Here is a 21,686-nt window from a genome sequence, read left to right as displayed (position 1 = left end):
GGACACCGCACTCGCTCTTCTCTCCAAGTGCTTTTTTACTCTGGCCATTCAGATTTCACCCACACCATCACCTTTTTGCCTCTACATTTTTTTCGCGTCTACCAATTGTACATCACCAACAGCTCCCCAACCCAAGACCACAGATGTTAATACATTTTTAACCTACATCTGGGACAATATACTGTGTTTATTGTGTGTTATGCTACCAAATAAATTAATAAAATAAAAATAAATAAGCCTTCTATCAACCACTTGCCTCCTTCTTTTGACCTTTTGCTTTTGGTCTCTCCTCGTCATGCCTTTTCTTCACCCTTCTCCTTCCCTCTCTCTTGCCTTTTTTCATCTCTTTCATCCTTAACCCCATTCTTTTAACCCTCTCCTTCTTGTCTCCCATCACCCTGTCCCTCAGTATTTCCCTCCCTGTCCCTCTTTCAATCCTCCCACCCATCTACTTTACTCTCTTTAACCACACCACCTCCTCCCCCACCTGCCTCCTTGTCCCTCTTCACCTTCTCTCTTCCTCTCCTTCGCTTTCTCCCCTTTCCTTTTCTTCTGTCCTCAACGTCCCTCCTGTCTCCCCTCTTGTCACTTTTTCCTCATCCCTAGTCTTCTTGTCTCCCTGTCCTGATTCCCTCGTTGCTCCCCCACACCCACATCCTCTCTAACTAAACAATAGATGCCTTGAGCTCTGAAGGATCACTTCCCATCCCACCCCAACACAATCAACACTACCTACCCTCCTCCTCTCCCACCCCATGATGATATGCAGAGTAGGGCAGCAGCCTTCTTTTGTTTAGCTTAGCGCAAATGAAAATTGCTAATCAATTTTTACCCCCTCTTATTTCATGGCGTGTAGTTCCTGCCCCTCCCCTGCCAGCTGTCATTGTGTGGTTGTGGCGCGGGGCTGAAAGCTTCATTAGCAGGAGGACAGCATGTTTTGCCCCTCAGCACTGTATTCATGGAATTACTAAAAATAGATAGGACATTGCCTAGTGTTACTCATAGAATTAACGCAAATAGATACTTCCTTCCATCTCATGATCATCTTTTTTGTCAAAAGCATAGCACAGAGTTTTGATAATGGTTTTAGGATTATAATCAATCATTTTTGAGGCATCACATAAATCCAGAAGTGAAGTTTAGTGAAGCTGTTTTTTGCACTCTAGCCATGTCCTTCATAGAGTAATATTATCAAGAGTTACCATAACTACCATAACCAGCCCAATAACAAAGAATGGTTGCTTGAAGAGTGGTTCCTTTCTATCATTTCCATCCTTTGGCTATGATACTGTATCATGCTAAAATATCTCACGCCTCATATACAGCCCTAACATACAGTATGTATGTTCTAACTCTATGTGCATAATTTTGTTTTGAACTCTGTTTGTTTTTACTTTACTGTGTGTGCTTACCTGAACAGCAGCAAAGTCAAATTTGCATTGGAATATTACACTGCTGACAATCAACTTGTGATATACAGTGCACTCTGGTGCTATTTTTTGATTAACCTGGATGTGAAATGTAAGTGACTCACATGAGACCTCTACTTGACTGTCCATACTGGCTTTATTTCAGCATTTTAAAATGTTAAATTAAGCAAATCATGAGTAGCCAAATAGTCCTTAAGTTGTATTTCACTTCTCTTCATTCACCCTCTCTCTTTCTCTTTCTTGCTCACTCTCTCTGTTTCACTCACCCTCTGTGCTGCCTACTGAACTTTTATTCTAGAGTACTGAACTATGGAGCATCAAAAATGTAAAAATATCCATAAAATGAAAGCCTTTCTATTCTGCATGAGGAGCAGAGCCTTGCCCAGTATATTGTCAGAGTGTGTATCCTTGCCATACACAAACTATGCAGCCACGCAGGGGACACGTCCAGTCATTTAATGGGCCTCCACTGAAGTTTATTTCATTTTATTTTTCCCCAGGATGGTGTCTGGCAACATCTATAGCGTTAGACAAAGGTGATCTTGTTTTCTTAGTGGAATATATAAATCCCTGTAGGACAGGTGGACCTACGTGACTGTGACCAAAAAGAGAAAAACCTAATGTGAGGGGCACTCTTTGGCATGAGGCAAGGTGTGCTCATTTTCTTCCGAACAACTTATAAGGATAATGAGACAATGTTTACAACATATAGTCTAAAACACAGTCTAAAACAATATATCACACTCTAAAGGAAACACTGTCTGCCATGTTTCCATTGGCAGCTTTGGTTCTCGCAAGGCTGGCCAGGACTTTCTGCTCGATTACCAAACTGTCAATATATCACCGTAGGAATAAATATCAGAGCAAAATAAAGAGACAGATACATCATGTGTTATACTGTTTGATGCCATTACTGTGTATTTAACCTCTGATTATCCAGTATTTCATATTGTAGCATCCCTCAGAAGGCTACGTGATGTTACCTGGTTTCACTGGTGATTTATTAGCAAAGAGTACACAAGCTACCGTGGGCCAAACCCAATGCCAAAGCAGCAAAAAGATTCCCACTTTTAGACTAACTCCCGCTCCCAAAACTAGCAGGAAGAACAACAAACATCCCCCCAAACTCTCTGCCAATCAAGTGTACGCTATCTCACACAAATCACTGTCATGGAGCGGCTGTGGCTCAGGAGGTAGAGCGGTTCGATCCCCAGCTCACCCTGTCGGGAACTGCCCATTGTTCCGACGGCCCATTATTTCGAAACCCCAATAGTTCGAAAAATGTCCCATTGGACCTAAAGCCCATTTGTCCGACAGCATGTTATCCCTCCTGTCCACGTGATGAAGGCAAGACACCGAATCCCAAATTGCTCCTGGTCAGGCCACTCGCTGCCATCAGTGTGTGTGTGTGTGTGTGTGTGTGTGTGTGTGTGTGTGTGTGAATGGGTGAATGAGAGGCAAATTGTAAAGCACTTTGAATAAAAGTGCTATATAAATGCAGTAACTGCAATAAACATTACTTTTTATCTTGGCTGAACTCTTAACACAGTGACACTCATAAACACTAAAACGTTATCCATTCTGTTACAATATCAAGGATAAGCAGGTTACCTGAATAATGATTTGGAATAGGTTTCCATGTAAATACACTCATTATTAGCACTTCATTATTTAGAGGGAGCCATGACAAAGAATGTTGCTTCTTGGCCAGTTGTGACCAAGCACTTCCAACAGAGCTGACGTTTGCTTCCTCAGCTTTAGAGTGGATAAGCTAAATGCAGCTAATGCCGGCATAAAGTGCACTGGTCAGAGGTCACAGGATGGCCAGTGGTAATGGGATGGAATAGGTAACAGAGAGAGGACTGTTCGTTCTCTAGTGTTTCACAGTTGATACTGATCTGAAACAGCCCTCCTCTCCTCCCTCTTTCTGTCTGTACTCATCTACCAGACCACCTGCCTTTTTATGAAAACAGAAATGGAAAGAAAAAAGAGGACATCAAACTGTCCAACCCTTCATACTCAGAGGTGTGTATTTGTGTTTGTATGTGTGTGCATTCTGCCCTAGTTTGAGCTGTTTGTCTGTTTGAAACTGATAATCACAGGCTCTTCTGTCTACTGTGGGAAACAGTTACCACCCCTCTGTGAGAGAATATTTTCCACAGCCACCTATGGCCAAACTCAAATCAATTTCAACCAACACTTTACTTCAGAACAGTTTCTCACATACAGCCCCATATCTATTCAAAGGATATTTTTTGGAATCTTTGGTCTTCTCGTTGTAAATTCGGTCATCATTAGTTATGATAACATTTTACTTTCAAATGTCAGTGCTGAATTTTGGGGACAACACAACCCCAGTAGGCAGAGCTTTAGACTGTCCAACACGAGCAGCCGCACAAAGTTTAAATCCCCTGTTTAAACCGTATATTTAAACAACTGATTGGAAAGCTAAAGCAAAAGTAAAAGCAACAATAATGTCTGTAGAAATGGTCTTTTGCAATAAAAAACTGCATGCATCCACAACAATCATAAGTATAGTTGGAACCAGGAAGTACAGTACCTCTGGAAAAAAGTAATTGATGTTTACTACATACGGTTAGTGTAGTAACTTAAATGTTTGCCTTAATAAGTGTTGTAGATAATATGGTTAAACTGCTGACTAGTCAGATTGCTCATTTGTTTCCATGTGAGCAGCATTGTAAACGCTTGTCTAGCAGATTTGCCAGGTATCCAAGTTCGTAACTTAAGTGTCATTATCACCAACTGGGATGATTGCCAAAACTAACAAAAGACTCAAGACTCAAATGGCATTTTGGCATTTAGCCAGCACTCTTATTTGAAGAGGTTTACAGTGAGTGAGCAAGCACCTCGCCAGACAAACTTTTTTATCCTCCACTTTACCATTTTACCTGGTTTCTAAACCATAGCCATTTTTGAAGAGTTGACACTTGACACAAGGATCTACAGCAGCCTTGTTTTCTGAGTCCTCGTAAGTCTTCTTCTTCTGTCTCTGTCTCCACTCTGTCCACAACAAATCTGACACATAGCAACAACAGTGTGTCTGAGGCCATGATAAAGGAGATAATTTTTTGATTGGCTGGGAATTAAACCCCTATCAACAGCTTAGAAAACAGCTATGCTTGTCTCACCACCATCAATGCATTGCATTTAGAAGACAGGAACAACTGGACGTTTCTCAACATCCTACTGAACTGAGAATTCTGTTAATGTGATTTTTTTTTGTCACGGGTCAAAAAGCTTGGTACATTTTGTAAAGTAATTTTAAGGAATTAGGAATGTACAGATTCTGAAGCTGTTCTTCCTTAGCATTTTAGAATGAGGTCACTGACACATTGCAGCGATTATAACTTTGAATACATTTATCAACACATTTGTTGCATAAAAAACACACTGTATGTGTATGTGATTTTTGCCACAACCTTAATTTTTATATAACACCATATCAAAATATTGATGACTTTAATGACTCTCTCTCTCGCCCCTTTTCCACCACCATCTTGTTCTTGACCCTAAGTGTTAGTGTCAGGATGTTCCTGTCTCTGCTTGTTGATCATAGTTTTTCCATCTCCTTCTATTAATAATCCAAGGATCTGTTTGTCACCCCACCTTATGGTGTCTTGTTGCCTGTTGGAGGCTATTAATAACACCATTGAGTATAAATACACATATATAAATACACTGAAACCTTCAATCTGGTGATACGAAGATATGACTCCCTTAATTCAATCAGATTCCCTTTTAAATGTCTCTTGGTCTTGTATGCTTATACTTGTGTGTGTATGTGTGTGTAGCAGTGTGTACGTGGTAATACAAGGCACTGATGAGGTCGCTCATGGCTTTTCTCCTTCGATGAGTATCATGTACCAGCCATAGTATTTTCATTGAAACCAGATCTTACCCACCAGTCACGTGTATTCACATGTACCTGTCAATTACAGATCTGACAAAGAACATAAATGGGTAGAACGGGCATGAAATAACTGAGGTCAACGAGCCTGAATGACAAATTGCCATGTTCATTTTAGAAGTCATTAAATCATGATATTTAATAAAGTTGACCATGGACTAGAGACTGGAGACTCAGAAAGATGTTGCATTTCAAAATCCCAGTAATATGATGTCTTCTGGATTAACTGTATAATTCAGTTTATAGTGTCATTATGATATAACATTTTAACCAACCTTTAACAGTGCTTAACAGTATTATCACAGAGCCATCTCAGGTGTACTGAAGGAGATTTCATGAGCAAGTGGAAATTTTCTATTTAGTCTAACTCAGTATGACAGTATGATGATACTAACAAGGATCAGGCCTTTTTCCATGAACTTTTACACAACACAAACAGCTGTTTCCATAGGTGGTAATGGTGCAGGGTCTGTGTAGTTATATATAATTATCTCTTCTTATGAGCTTTGGGTGTCAGGGGTGGAATGGAAAGAGGAAGAGGACAGGAGGACCCCTTTTACAAAAGAAGACACTGACCAGTTGAGGTTTGACATAATCAATAAAAAGGACTAAGAAATATTGTCATAATATGTACAGTGCCATGCTTATAAATTACTATTGAAACTATGTATTTTTATTTTTATTTATTCTTTATTTACTTAAAATGTGTTGCTTTTTTCTGATCACTTCAGAATGTTAGTCAAAACACAAGAAAAACTGAAGCACTGTTGTTGACAAGATAATTCTGATGACAAAAACAGAGTTATTAATGAATCCTTAGATGTAAAAGAATTTTACTGTGTGGGAGCAGTGGGCAGTAGTAAGGACCTCAGCTTTATGTTGTGGGAGAAAATAATGGAGATGAAGGCTTATTTATTTGTTCACTTTTTCAAGCATCAACTCCAATGTTGAAAATTATCCTTTCTCACCTATTACTGTAACATATGATACTTCTATAATGATGATGGGTTACACATTTCTGGTGAAGTATTTTGAAACTGAAACTAATCAGTGAAGTAAAATGAAACATGTTGACCTCCCCAAGTTGCCCTTCGACAGTCCGTTCTTCCATGTTCAGCTAAACTGTAGCCAAGTCATAGACAGGAGTCAGTGAAAGTCCAGCAAAGAGTCAAGGAGGCCATTCACCTGCAACAGCAAAGACCATCTTTGAACAAAGTCAGGAGTTACATTCACCTCCCAGATACGACCACCTGTTATTACATGATCGAAGTTGCATTCCTAAGATATGGTTGAAAGCTCCGGAAAAAGCTAGAAAGTGGACCTTGAGTTAAGATTATTTTGTCAAAAGACACTTACAGCTTTGTTTATACATGTCATTTTGTGCATAAAACCAAATCAGCCAGCTCTTACCGGTGACATGAGAGCAGATATCGTACACAGTTCCCTCCCCCTCTGTATTTCTGGCATGTCCAGTGTCTTTCTAGCATGCAGTGGAGTTGGACCCTTTACCAACTAAATTAACTTGAATTTTTGCTATTTGTCAATGTGCACTTTTTGGCACCAACAAAGTCTGTGTGGAGAAAACCTGGTCCCTCTTAGTCTCGAACAGAATAGCTTATAGAGAGAGAAACATAATGAGCACTGAAGAGTTTTCAACATAGAAGCAGGGAGAGAATATAGAAAGTAAATCAAATTGTTTTTTGGTATGCTAGAGACAGGCCATTTTAAGCTGCATCTCACACTCAGCATCTCTCTCCCATTCTCACATTGGCAAGTGAGAATGTGAGTGCGAGGGTTATTTGTGTGCATGTGTGTGTGTATGTTTGTGAGCGTGCTGCAGTGTGTTTTGAGCCTAGTGAAAAAGCAGGAAGAGTTGCTAATCCACATGGCTGGCCGAGCAGAAAGGCCATTCATATTTATAGCTGACTGAATCACATTCTGTCATACAGATGTCCAATACTGAGACCAGTAACAAGAATAACTCTAGAACAAGATAGAAATATGGGTCTAAAGGAAAACTCAGACCAGAGTCATATTTTTAGCCTGCTGAGTCACCCTTTGATACCAATGACACCATGACTGAAAAGAAGAAAAACTCACAATTGGCCCTAAATATGGTTCACAAATTATCTAAAACCAGCATGATAATCTGCTGAGTCACTCAGTCATCCAATCCATCTAGAAATTAGTAGAAACCATAGACTGTAGGAAAATATGGAGAAAGACTCTGTGATGATGGCACCACATTTGTAAGATTTCAGGGTTTGAAACTTTGTCAGAAAGAGGGAACCTGGTGATAATAATAATAATAATAATATCTTTATTTATATAGCACTTGTCAAAACAAAGTTCCAAAGTGCTTCACATAGCAAGTAAAAACACATAACACATAAAATAAAAACAAAATAATACACAGCAGTAATAGAATAAAAATATTAAACGATGAATAATAAATAAATAATAAAACCTAGAATCAGATGAAATCAGGAAAGGCGGTGTAATAAAAGTACGTTTTAAGCTTAGATTTAAAAGAAGCCACTGACTCAGCCTGACGTGTTTCCTCAGGCAGGGAGTTCCAAAGTCTCAGGGCTCTTATTTCAAAAGCTCTGTCCCCCTCAGTCTTCAACACATAAAAGGCCCCTGCAAGAGGATCTCAAGGTGCAAGCAGGGTCGTTCGGGGATAAAAGATCTGAAATATACTGAGGAGTCAGACCATTAAGAGACTTGTAAGTAATGAAAAGCACCTTAAAATCAATTCTAAAACGTACCGGAAGCCAGTGTAAAGAGGCTAAAACCGGGGTGATGTGTTCAAACCTGTTTACTCTGAGTAAAAGCCTGGCAGCTGAGTTCTGTACTGTCTGTAGCCAGTCTAAAGTTTTTCTATTTAGGCATGTAAAAAAGCTGTTACAGTAATCCAGGCATGATGAGATAAAAGCAAGTTTGTACAAGTTTTGTAACGTCCTGCTCAAAGCTTAAATTACAGTCAAACAAGACGCCAAGATTTCTAGCAACAGGCTTTATGCACTCAGACAGGTACCCAGTAGATGGCAGTATTTGACTGTTTGTCTTACTGGAGAAAATGACAATAATTTTGGTTTTGGCTGAGTTCAACTGAGAAAAGTTTTTTGACATCCATTTTCTTACATCTACTAGGCACTCATGTAAAGAACTCAGCATACTGAGGTCAGTTGGCTTAACAGGGACATACAATTGTGTGTCGTCAGTGTAACAGTGAAAGGAAACACCATTTTAATGAATTATATTACCTAGTGGGAGCATGTAAAGAGAGAATAAAATTGGTCCCAAAACTGACCCTTGAGGTACCCCATACTTGACAGTAGCAAATGACAACCTATGGTCATTAATGGACACACAGAATTTTCTGACTGAAAGATAAGATTTGATCCAACTCATTACAGTGCCCGATATGCCCACCCATTTCCTCAATCTGTCCAGTAAAATACTATGATCGATCGTGTCAAAAGCAGCACTAAAATCAAGCAGTACGAAAATGGAACACATGCCAGCAGTGGTCATTAAAAGTGACATTGGTCATTAGTGACTTTAAGAAGGGCAGTTTTTGTGCTGTGATGCTGACAAAAACCAGATTGGAAGATTTCAAATATATTGTTATCTTCCACAGCAGCAAGAAGTTGCTTAGCCACAATTTTTTCAAGTATTTTTGATATAAATTGTCATTTTGAAATCGGTCAGTAATTTTCAAGAACCATATGGTCAAGCACAGGCTTTTTTAGGAGTGGCTGAACACTAGCAGTTTTGAAGTAGTCAGGGACGCAGCCCAAGGATAGAGAGTTGTTAAAATTGATAGCAACCAGGGCCCAATCATTTCAATTGCATTAATTAAAAGCGTTGCTGGCATTATATCCAATGGACAAAAGGACACTTTCATGTGAGCTACATACTATATTAAAACATTTCTGTAATGGAAACTGGGATGAAGTGGCCGAGGGTAACTTGATCTGGGGATTCAACATCATTGAAAGTTGTGCAGGCCAATATATTGTCCCTGATAGACTCCACTTTCTCTGTAAAGTAAGTTCAAAAAATTTCACAGTCAGCATCACATTCAACAAGAACATTTGGACAATCTGGATTTACTAAGACTAAGATCCCGAACATACTCTTTAGTTTTTAAAATTAAATCATGTGCAGTGTTAATGTGTTGTGAATAAAATTAGTCACACTGTAGTTTAAGGGAGATGTTGGAACTGTTTAATAGACGTCATTACAGCCAGAATTTGCTTCGAGCAAGCACTGTATACAGTCAACAACGGCTATTAGAGGAACTGCAGCTTAAAGTAGTTGTCACATTGGCTCAGCCATGGTGTTTGCTGATAGGTAGGAACATGAGTTATGGTAGACACAGGCCAAGTTCAGTCCAATGTTCCCCAAATGAATGAGGAAGCTGTGTTTATTGACACAGTGTCATTGTCGGTCGCTACCCAGCCTCAGAAAGGTAAAGAGATATTTTTAACCTGCTGCATAACTGTCATTCAGAGGTACGACAGGAATAACTAGAACTGGACAGCAATAGAGGGTCTAAAAGTGAACTTAGGCTGTGAGTGGTTATTTATAGTGTCCTGGGTCACATTCTGTCTACACATGTCTACTGAACCATCAGAAATCCTGGAAAAAAAGAAAAGAAATATGAGTTGAAAACTTGTATGCATATATTTATGACCTTATAACAATTTAGAGGCTTATCTCGCATTTGATAGTTTATTAAAGTGTGTGTGTGTGTGTGTGTGTGTGTGTGTGTGTGTGTGTGTGTGTGTGTGTGCGTGCGTGCGTGCACCCTTCTGCCATAGTATTAGTCAGATGAGGTATTTTTGGAGAACAGACTGTTCTCTCTCAGTGTGACTCCAGTCAGCGTGCCATTTCCATGAATCAAATCACTGACCGAGATACACCATTGTTTCTGCACATAATCACATAGAGAGACAAAACACACACACGTAAAAAAAAACAAGCACCTGTGGACTTGCACACAGGCTCACAAATCACTTACACACGTTTTTACGCACATAGATACAAAGAGACACACTGTTGTGCATACATACAGGTAGATCCAGATAGATGTTCAGAGAAGGGTTAATTCGGGCAGCAGTGTTGTACTAGACTCTATTTCTCTAAAAATGTTTTAGGTCAAGGTTTAAAAAAACACAGTGGGAATGTGTGCTAATGTGTTATAACAGTGATAAAACTATTGACTCAACTTTATTTAGATATCTTTGAAAAACACATCTTTTTCATGGTGACAGCATTGTGTGCAAAGTCAGTTATTCAGCAAAGGACCACAGAAGATAGATCTGTAGAAAAATCCTATAATACCTTAATAGTATGGATACAGTCAAAGATAATCCAGTTGCACAAATGGCAGCTCATTTGATCTGTCATTATATCTTATTTGGTAAAGAAACGTATGCAGTACACACCTTTGTAAGATTTTATGTACAGTACACGTGTCAGTTCCTATTTGTGTATGTATGGGCTCACCTATGTATACTTATAGGCAGGTCTCAATTTGCATAATATTTTGTGTCTTTGTGTGTGTGTGAGCTAGATCTATGGTGGAGAGTCCTAGTTTCAAAGCTGTCATTAATTAGCTGGAAGAGACCACTGTCAGCATCAAAACTGACGGAAAAAGATGTTCCAGGGGAATACTTTACACACACACACACACACACACACATACACACACTACTACTACTTCCACAAATAGACATCAAACAGTCATGCTAAAAGAAAGCAACAAAAAGGTCACATTATTGGTTCATAAAATGTTTGACTGATGTAATTTACATTATTAAATAGTGTAAATGGGTTAATAAAAAGCACCAAGCTGAGCAGTTAAATAGGACTAAATGCAGTAACAATACCCTTGAGGAACAATAAAGACAAAGATTCAATCTCTGTTTTATCTTACCATGTTTGTGAAAGTTAATTCATGCGATTGCTGGTACTGCAGTTACATGTTGGAATAAAAGCCAGTAAGCCACAGAGACTGGTTGAGAATGGATATTTAGCGCATCATATTTGACAAATGCGATTTACATCAATAAAAGGCAGTAAGTCAAGCGGTTCAACTCCTAACAATACTCTATAGAAGGAGTCGTACATTGAATCAGTTTGTATTTATCTGTCAGCTGCGTTGGCGGGTCCTCTAGAGAGAAGGAAATGCACATTCACAAATAAACAGTTGCACTTCCAATATATACAGAAAGCACACACACATACAGACCAAGCCAGATATATACATGCAACACAAACATATAGTTTACACACATCCTCAGACAAGACCCATATACCATCTCTGCAGGTACAGTCAAGATCTACTATCATTTCATGTATACAATATGTGTGTGTGTTTGTGTGTGTGTGTCCCTACCTCCTCTCTCCCTTGAGTACGCTCACCTCCTCAACCTGTCTCAACCTTTCCACCTTTGCACATTCCCCTCCTGACTGAAACTAGGTCTCCCTCTTCTTTTCTTTTCCTTTCTTTCTCCCATTACTCTGTCTCTTGCTCTTGCTCCCTCCAGTTCTTTCTGTTATATAGATATTCTCTCTCTTTCTCTGCACTGAGATACCACATCACCCCCCCACACACACACACACACACACAGCACCTCCAGTGACCCTGTCCATGACCACTGACCCCAGGGGTAAATGCAAGGTCCCACCTCACCAGGAAATAAAGACATTAGCTTCCTCCCGCTGTCTGACCCCGCTCACCTCCCTCGTCTTCTCTCACCCCTTCCTCCATATCCCTCTCCCTAAATCCCCTTTGTACCACCTCCTGTTCTGTTTTCTTTTTCCTCCCTTCAGCCACCTCTCTCAACTCTGTTTTCTCATTGTGTCCCCTGTCTTCTTCTTTTACTCGTCCCATCATATTCTGTCACGCAAAAAAAAAAGTGTTTTTATTTAATTTTCAACAGCCAAAGTCCGACAAGACAGGCACCTCATTCAGGCATGCATTTAGCATTAGCTGGAAAAACATTTAAAAAGTTGCTGTCAAACTGTAACTTCTGTGATTTTAAACTGAAAGAAATGGTGCACAATTTTAACATCTTTTTATGTTTGGAAGACAGCCAATGTTGCAGAGCTGTTTTTGAGATATAATGTTCAATATTGTTTTATATACAGCATGGAATGTAAAAATGTATGATTTTACTGTAATGTGTTTTAAAATATGTTAAGTTGCTTATCCTGGATGGAGTCACAATGGCAAAAAGGCTAAAGACCCAATTAAATAAAATGATGAATAATTAGGTGTTTGTGTCATACCCTAAACATGGGAGTCTCTCTCACACTTTCTTTCTCTGCTGCTTGTCAATAACTTTATTGGAGTGGCTCATCTTGAAACAGTGTTGCTAAATCAGAATTCAAAATTTCCAGTATGGAGCATATACAGGGAAAAGTGGGATGTTATATTACCCATTGGATGATTCTTGGTTTTTCCTTGGGAGACACCCCATATCTCTCCTCTTTTTTCAACACACTTTCAGCTGAAACCATATCCAGACTTCTCCGCACTTTTTCTTGTCTTACTGAAGAGCTGTAGAATGAGTTTTATGTCAAATGTCTCATCATCTTCTTTATCAGCAGTTGCTTTGATTAACTAATGGTCTCGGTATTATAATTTTTCATTATAATGTTATGAGTAGTCAAAATGGCTAATGCAATGACTTATCTGTCTGCATAATATTATGACAAGAGAGATTAGAGCCTCTGTTTTCTGATTTGAGAAACAACTTGTTCATGTCTCAAAATCTAGAACTGTCCAAGATAATAAGGGTATCATATTAAAATTCTGTTTAAGAATAGATCTCTGCTTTAATTTCTGACTGTATGTTGTCTGCATACAGGGCAGAATATTCCCTTGAAATACACTTAGAAAAGAAAGTGTTTGCACACAGTTTTGTGAGGTGGATTGTCTTTTGTGCGTACGGTTGGGGGTATATATTTCTATCTTCTTGTATCTGCTTGAGGTTTTTGTGCTTCTTTGCATGTGTGTCTGCATCATTAGTGTGTTGGTTTTTCATCCGTAGAGTGAAAAAGAAAAGTGTTCCCATGAGATTACTCTTCTTCTCTCCATAACTCCCTTGTTCCTAAGAGAAGGAGAGGGGGAGAAAACATTTGTCTAGTGCAGTTGTTCACAGCAATAACACAAGTCAAGCATGTCACCTGCGTGTAGCGCTTTGCCTTATGCATATTCATAACTTTTTCCCAAACACAGACAGAAAACAGCGTACATACCTCATCTCTTTTCTCACTTCTACTCCTCCTCTATAGTCTAAATCCCACTCACTTTCGTCTAAGATGTTTGTTTGAACTTTGCAGAAAGTAGGAAATATTTACTTTTGCTACTGAAGGAAAGAAAGTAAATGCTGGGTGAGTGAGTGAAAAGGGCAAAAATATAACAAACAATTACCAGAATGTTTACTGCTTATTGTTTAAACAATGACCCAAAGTAGTGTTATAGCTTAATGTAGCGAGGTGCATATATATTTGTTTCTCCTAGGCAGTGTAAAGATAAAATGCTGTTTAAAAGCCCAGAAGACATGTCAGCTGAAATAGATCATAGTGCAATGTATCCATGTTCGATACTGGCAATTTCAGGAGGATGAGCTGTGTCAAGAGAGCTTGGTATTGGGACACCTTCATAGCCTGCTTCAGATGTGGGCAAAAATGTAAACAGTATACAAAGAAAGCAGTAAAAAGTGTTAACATATAAAATTGCTGTAGGCCTATGTATGTCAATCTTAAATTTTAAAGCATTCTTTTAAAAGCAAAGTATTTGAATGACTCAGCATTGACACCTTCATAATGAAATAAACTGATAGAAAATCATTGATTGTCTTAGTATACCAACTGGAATAGGCCTACTATGTACATTGGAGGCCTGCTCGTAAAATACTGATTTTAAATTGTGGCCACAGGAGCACAAAATAAAGGTAAACAGAAGAATAAAATTTATTCCACCCGTTCTCACAAATGAAGATCTTTTCTTTGTCAAATAGCAGTAGCTGTATTTTTATTGTATTGTTGCTGCCGTATGAGCGTCTTCAAATGAGTGAAACAGCGTCCCTTTGGACTGCAGTGTTTGTGAGGTGAAAGAGGATATTGTACCGTTAGAGGCCTTCATGTCTCTACAGAGGAAACGCCAGGTGAAGCTGGCATCCCTTGATTTAAAAAAAATAGTGCCGTTGTACCACTGTGAGAAAACTGTGACTGGTGTTTACTGTGGGGGAAAGAAAAATGTGAAGGGAAGCCAGTAAAGTAACATTAGTAAAGTTAGTAAGTTTTTCAGTATGGTGCCAGCTAGCGTTAGCTCAAATGATACCAGCTAACGTTACCTTGCGTGTCCAAAACGACTTAGCTAGCCGCGATGGAGATGGAGAGAGTCTGTGGTGGAAGACATAAACTCCAGTGGGGAAAACAAATATCACGTTGTTATTGAACACTTTGCCGCCCTGAAGGACTGTGGTCTTCTGCAAATAACAGTAGGTACAAGCGTACTTAACTCATTATCTTATCACAATTTATTGTTTCGATCTGTTGTTTTATTTCAAAACACTTTGTTGAACTTTGTTTAAGACATTTCTACATACATTCTTTTTTTTATTACTATTTATTACTTATTTATTACTTTTTATTACTATACTGCGCAGTTGTTGATGTAGTTATAATGCTTAAATATAACGTTTATGTGCTGTGTTTGCCCGAATGTAGCTATAGCTAAAGTTTGTTATTGCATGCTGTCCACACAGACACTCAGCACCATGGACAGGGCCTGCAGAGGCTTTTACTTGTGTTTGGTTGGTGACTGTTTGTAGTCTGTGCAGAGGTCTGCTAGTTTCTTGTTGGAATTTCTTCATCCTTGCTTTGCTTTGCTTTTAAGTTGTGCTGCACAATGATTAATTAGCTTTAATGAGTCACTATAAGGAATGCAATATGTAGGCTATTTAGTAGAAGTATTAGGAGGGTGTGTAAGTCATGTATTTGATACATGCATTGATGTGTTTTGATGTGGACATAACTTTTAAATGCCATCTGTCAATGAGTGTTGTATGGTTTGTTATGCTCCTCTGTAAGTAATCGAGTAGGTAGGAAGCTTTGTAATACTGTTGTACTTATATGAATTTTTTTTAATGTTAAGTAGATAGTGAGAGAGTAAGAGAGATGTGTAAGTCAAGTATCTGTATGATGTAAAACTATTATCTGAATGTCATCCTGCAGTTGTGTGTCTTGTGTGTGTGTGACTTTAAATCTTGAAATCTGAAATTCTTAAATTTGTTTGTAAAGAACTTCCTGCAAGGACATGTGTCCCACTTTGTACATTTTTCAAAGGATCTGTCTCACTTTACATCCTCACATTTTTCCCCACCACACCACTGCCTATTCTGCATTCATTTAGTTTATTCAAGCACCTAAATATTATTTACTGTATAACCCCATTTGCCCTTAGTAAGAGGAGACATGAGTACAGTAAAACTTCTGGAGAAACCTCTACTGCTAATAGGATCACATCACAGGCCAATGGGAAGCCGTCGGAAAGCACACACACAGTCTGTATATACAGTATATATGTATTGTGTGTGTATGAGAGAGAGAGAGAGAGAGAGAGAGAGAGAGAGAGAGAAGGGGTATGGTAAGGTCAGGTTAGCGGGAGAGTTTTTCTAGCTGTGTGTTTGATTCGGTTTGGTTTACAACAGATGGGCCTACTGTGACCCACAGGCAAATACATGTAGCCCCCCACCCCTACCCACACACACACACACACACACATACAGTGACTGCAGATTTTCAGGTCCATAGCATATAACTACACAGAGTCTTAGTGTTCTGGTTAACAGTAGACTGTTGGTAGGATACATAATAAAAAGACATGTGCCTTAATTGAATAAAGACCCACTATAGTCAGACACCAGCTAATACAACAATTTGAGGCAGGTAAACTGGCACATGCAACTGAAACCAAACCAGTGCATTGTTACTCAGGTGATAAATGAGTATAAATGAGACTCTCCTGGTAGCACAGTACTTTACTTCTGCACTTGTTTGTTCCTGATGTGGGTGTGTTATGAATATTTTGCAGACAGTGGTCAAGTTTGACTAATGTTTTGCACTTTGAGGCAAATAAATACCTCCCTTTTTATATTGATAGAGCAGAGTTGGACTGAGACTCAGTAATGTAGGGCCCTAAAAGCACATTTTACTTGCCTTAGTGAAAACATACTGAGGTGTTAGTGGCCAATTTAGCCAGTTTAACACCATTAAACTAGAGGCCCTGGTCTTTACTCCAGAAGAAGATAGCAGTGAGTGTCATGTTCAGGCAGTTTGTATGGACTATAGACACACACTGATAGTCCATGGACCCGCAGGGGAAAACATAGTTTACACAGTCACGATGACGATTAACACTAAGGCTCACATAGGTAAACTGGGAGTAGGAAGAGAAAGCTAGGAGGGGGGAACACAATGAAGATGAGGAGTTAAGTGGAGAGTGAATTTTAGGAGAGGAAGTGAGGAAAGCATGAGGAAAAGAAAGGGTGGGAAAAGAATAAGATGGATGGAGTAACTAGGGAAATGGGACAGGGAGAGAGGACATGGTCACGGTAAGGAGAGGGAAAAGGGAGAGAGGACATGAATAGAGGATGGAAGAGAAGAGGAAGAAAAAGAGGAGGGGGGAAGAAGAGAGAGGGAGGGAGGAGAAAGGGAGATTTGAGTGGAGAGGAAAAGGAGGGAGACAAGAAAAGGGGTAACTGGCAAGTTGAAATGCTGAGCTAAACAAAGTGCAATACAGCCACAGACTACAGCCAATATTCATTACAGTTACAGTTTTGTAGTTTGAAACAAACACAGGCCTTTCAAACTGAATCTAGTCTATATTGTCATTCATTTGATAATAATTTGATATTTCATCAACATCTTCCTTTTTTATCTATTATTTCATCAAGCTATGGACCAACAAGTTTCAGACATCAGAAACTGACTGATGTGCACAATGTATAATAAGGTAGACTGTCTAATTTTTTTGGTGTAGTTTATATTAATACTACTAATATACTATTAATAAGTGTCAGGAGCGCTCGTATAAACAAACAGATGGATGACAAATTAAAGAGTAAAACAATTAAAAGTGTCTTAATAAGGTGTTGTTCCATCACAAGCCTCCAAAACAGCTACAGTGCTTCTTGGCATTGATTCTACAAGTTTCTGAACAGCATTCTTCCAAAAGATATTCCCTCATTTTGAATTTTGATGATGATGGTGGAGGAAAGCTTGAACATGCTGCACCAAAATCTCCTGTAGGTGTTGGATTGGATTGAGATCTGGTGACTGTGAAGGCCATTGCATGTGATTCACGCTATTGTCATACTCAAACTATTCAGTGACCTCTTGTCCCCTGCATAGAAGCATCTGCATTTGTTGTGTTTCTCCAGTCAATTTTAATGCTTTAATTTGTTACCTGTCTGTTATTTGATTATATATCTAAATGTATGCAGAAAACTCTCCCACGGCCATTGGTAACTTGCTGCTGCTTTCCCGTTCTGCACATTTAAATCATTATGTTGCATTCATTGAGGGAACCCAGAAGCAGAACACAGACTCGATGGTAGATAGTATAATAGTATAGTATAATTTATTGCAGGTAATGGATATGGAGACAGGGTGATGGAACGGGAAAACGGGAATGGCCAGAGCAGAGCAGGTAATGCAGAGTAGCAGGCATACAGGGCCAGAGCACAGAGTGGCTGGCTATGAGCATGGCTGACTGAGAGTCTGGTAGAGTGGACAAGAGAACAAAGTTAGTAAGGCAAAACATGAAGAGATAATAGATACACAAACTAAGCTGCCCGAGAGATCTGATACCAAGCTGGTAGGAACAATGATGATGAGTAGATGAATGACCAGGTTTGAAGTACTTCTGGGTTGATGAGCTGATGGAAGGCAGGTGCGTCAGTAATCAGGCAAGAGTGCAGGTAACCAGGCAGATGGGAGAGAGACTGAGGAGCACCACACAGAAAACACAGACAGGGGCAAAAACAGGAGACACCAGGGAAGGGGAAAAACACTGGTAACATTAGGAAAGACTCAGGTTATGGTACTAATCATAACACATTACATAGGAAGCAAATCGTCTTGCTGATGATCTCATTTGCCTGTGTTGCTTATATAGAGGTATTAAAGCTGGTAATTAAACACTGAAAAAGTAATCATAGTTGCTTTAAAGCTTTTAAAGGGGTCAGCCACAGTCACAACTGTGTCCCATTTCAGTTCTTGGCCCAAATGGTTTAACAAACCATAATCTAGTATGATTTCTACAACTGTACTTTTCAGTTTTTATTCACAATGTAAACAGTCAAGGACTTATAAGATCGTACCTTTCTGTTTTGCTCTTGCACTCTCACTCATACACTTACACACTCGCTGCTCTCTTTCTTGCTGTCTTTCTCTCTGAGTGCTTGTCTTCTCTTTTCTTTCATCTGCACTGCCCTGCCTGCCCTCAGCAGCAAACCTCTGCTTATTAGAGAAAGAGAGAGAAACAGAGACTGATGGAGAGTGAAGGCGAAAAGATAGAAAGAGAGAGAATGGAAAGAAATAGAAAGCAAATTTTGCTTGTCAGGATTTCTGTGTGTGTGTGTGTGTGTGTGTGTGTGTGTGTGTGTCTGTGTGTGTGTGTGTGTAAGACACTGAGAGGAAGAGAGAGAGATTTATGCTTATCGGACAGGAAGTGGATCTCTTACAATAGCATTCTGACGTTTCCTCTTCTCTAATGTGGAAAAGTGTTAAGATTCCTATTCCAGATACCATGCACGCACACACACACACACACACACACACACAAATACACGTCACAGCAGTGCAGATAAGATGCAGCTGCTGTGTTGTAGACAGAATCACTGAGTCAGCCATATGTATTCACAGACTTAAGACAATCGCTAATTCACACTAACACAAAAGCGCACACAGACACACAAACATCCACAATTCTACATGAGGTTTACATACCTCACATACAGTTTTATATTTGTTATTCAGCTGATGCACCAAATGCAGTTGTACACACACAAAATGCAGGGAGAGGGAATAAACAGAACGGTATAGAGAAAAACATTTGGTTTGTAAAAGATGTTAGAAAGGATAAGAGAAAGAAAGAGAAACATTCTGAGTTGAAACAGGCTTAAGAAAGAGAAAATGAATTGAAATAGGCACTGAAATCAAAAAACAGACACAAGAAAAATATTGGATTAATAGGACTGTCTGTATGCCCTCCAAAGAGAAAGTAATAAATGCCCATTTTTCTACTTTGTTTCCAACTCAAACGATTGAACAGTGATTAAACCTGTATCTATGTTCTAGGTGAACTTCAGCATGTAAGATCTGTAGTCTGCCTTTCTAAGAGAACAATCCTATAATATGCAGGAAGTGATGCATAATCTGTTTGATGCGTGATAATAAGTGTAATAAATAGGAGAAATCTGAAGCATGCATGACCAACAATAGCCAGAGCTGAACATGACATAAAAGGAGAAGATAATGCACTGCAGTTATAAAAAGGTTTCTATCACCACAAGCAAAATTATTGTTTGGAACTGAATGATCATTAAGACTGTCATTTGTAAAAATAAATAAATAAATAAATAAAGTTAGAATAAATGAGAGCTAAAATGTAAGTTGTAGTAGCATATTATTTCAAATGTGCCCATGTGGCAAAAACATGAACTACATTATAGATTTGCAAAGTGAGGGAAGCACTGGTTCCAGTCACCATTCTGTATTCCCATCTCAAAATGTTCTTTAAACGATATCACCAATGTTACTTTGAATAGAAACACGGGAGTCTCTCGGATAATGTAATGATACTATAGATTTACGCCACTAGTGTCAATTATTTTAACTTTGTTTCTGAGAAATCATGTTTTGTCTGCCATTTTGGCATTGCCGACGGCTCTAAATACTACAATACCCATGAGCCTCAGCGAATAAGCCAGTCAGAGATGTGAATCAGAGTGGTGATGAATTCAAAATGCTTCGATGTTGAATTTGTGTATAAAACACAGCACCATACTGTAGTTGGTGTATTAATCCAAAATTGACTCAGAATCTAAAAGTTAATTGATAAAAGAACCCAGGATTTTTCCATCTATTATGTTGAATCCAAAGTACTTTGACACTCTTCAGATGGTGTCATGGTTATTCGTTCAGAAATGGCTGGCTAGATAGCTAGCCAGCTATTTCTCAGTCAGTAGCACATTAACATTAACAGTGAAATATTGCTAAACATGACATGTTTTTATTAGCAAGAAAAAAAATAGCTGTAGCATGAATCTCATAGCTTGACAGAGTAACTTAGAGAATATGTGGTTTAGTAGAGAGCAGTGGTAGAATGTAACTAAGGACATTTAGTACTGTACTTTAGAACAATTTAGAGGTACTTGTACTTGAGTATTTCCATGGCATTTGCTATGGAAATACTCATATTTGCTATTTGCATATTTCTGCTACCTCAGATTCAAATGGTCAGCAATTGACTGATACTGAACATACAGTACTGATGTTTATCTAGCTATTTATTTTATTTTTATTTATTCTTTATTTTCGCAGTGTTTATTACTAGAATTGATTGACATTGTATATGTTAAATTATTTATCATGTTAAAGAATATTTAATATTCACTATATCGGCTGCCATATCAGTAATTGATGAATGTTTCCCTTCTAAAATCGGTATTGGTCTCTAGCTTGCCTACAAATGCTGTTCTAATAACTTACGATGTGTGATCAGCAACTAACTATATAGCCTAACTAAAACGCCATATGGTTCTCTTTCTCATTTTCCTGATCCTTATCGTTATTATTATTATTATTATATTCTGTTAGATATCTTGCAAGTTAGTGTGTCCGTGGTCATTTAGTTATGCTATCGGTGGTCACTGATTGTGCATGTAGGTATTGCTATTGCGATATCATATTCAGATATTAATGAATGATTGATTTATTTACAGGGGTTTTAGGGAGGGGGGACTTAAAGAGACAGGAGCTAAAACGTCTTGTTTCAGACAGGATGTGGGCTGCATAAAGAAAATAAATTAGATAATAATGAGGATTTTTTTTTACTGTGAATCATGCAACGCTACTCTACTGGAGTCCCAGAATAGAAATATAGAGCTGCAAATGAACATAATAGGACCCCTTTAAACTTCAGGCTTCAAAATCCCTGCTTCAGCAAATCACCAGCGTTCAGCTAAGCAGTGGACGTCTAATAAATTACACAATAAATTGACAAAAAGACAGAATTC

The 21,686-nt window shown here is 38.7% G+C and overlaps 1 protein-coding gene and 1 long non-coding RNA gene across 4 annotated transcripts in view; one reads left to right on the top strand and one right to left on the bottom strand.

The window, feature by feature from the left end:
- esrrga (estrogen-related receptor gamma a) overlaps positions 1 to 21,686 on the top strand; it is a 150,583-nt gene that overhangs the window by 7,729 nt on the left and 121,168 nt on the right. For 2 of the 3 annotated variants that reach the window (XM_044200861.1, XM_044200854.1), the window contains exon 1: positions 14,623 to 14,882. The exons of the other annotated variant lie outside the window; for it this stretch is intronic. The gene's annotated coding sequence lies outside the window, so the exon portion shown is untranslated. Of the gene's footprint in view, positions 1 to 14,622; positions 14,883 to 21,686 lie in introns of those variants that run through there. 3 annotated transcript variants of the gene reach the window in all.
- On the bottom strand, positions 18,038 to 19,007 carry LOC122878290. Its single transcript, XR_006378441.1, has 3 exons — positions 18,807 to 19,007; positions 18,256 to 18,389; positions 18,038 to 18,165 (listed from the first exon to the last, which is right to left on the bottom strand). It is a non-coding gene; the product is annotated as an uncharacterized LOC122878290 (long non-coding RNA).

This window comes from Siniperca chuatsi, linkage group LG1, assembly GCF_020085105.1.
Source record: "Siniperca chuatsi isolate FFG_IHB_CAS linkage group LG1, ASM2008510v1, whole genome shotgun sequence".
NCBI lineage: Eukaryota > Metazoa > Chordata > Actinopteri > Centrarchiformes > Sinipercidae > Siniperca > Siniperca chuatsi.
Note: the sequence above shows the minus strand (reverse complement) of the source record. Positions and strands in the feature narration are given on the sequence as shown.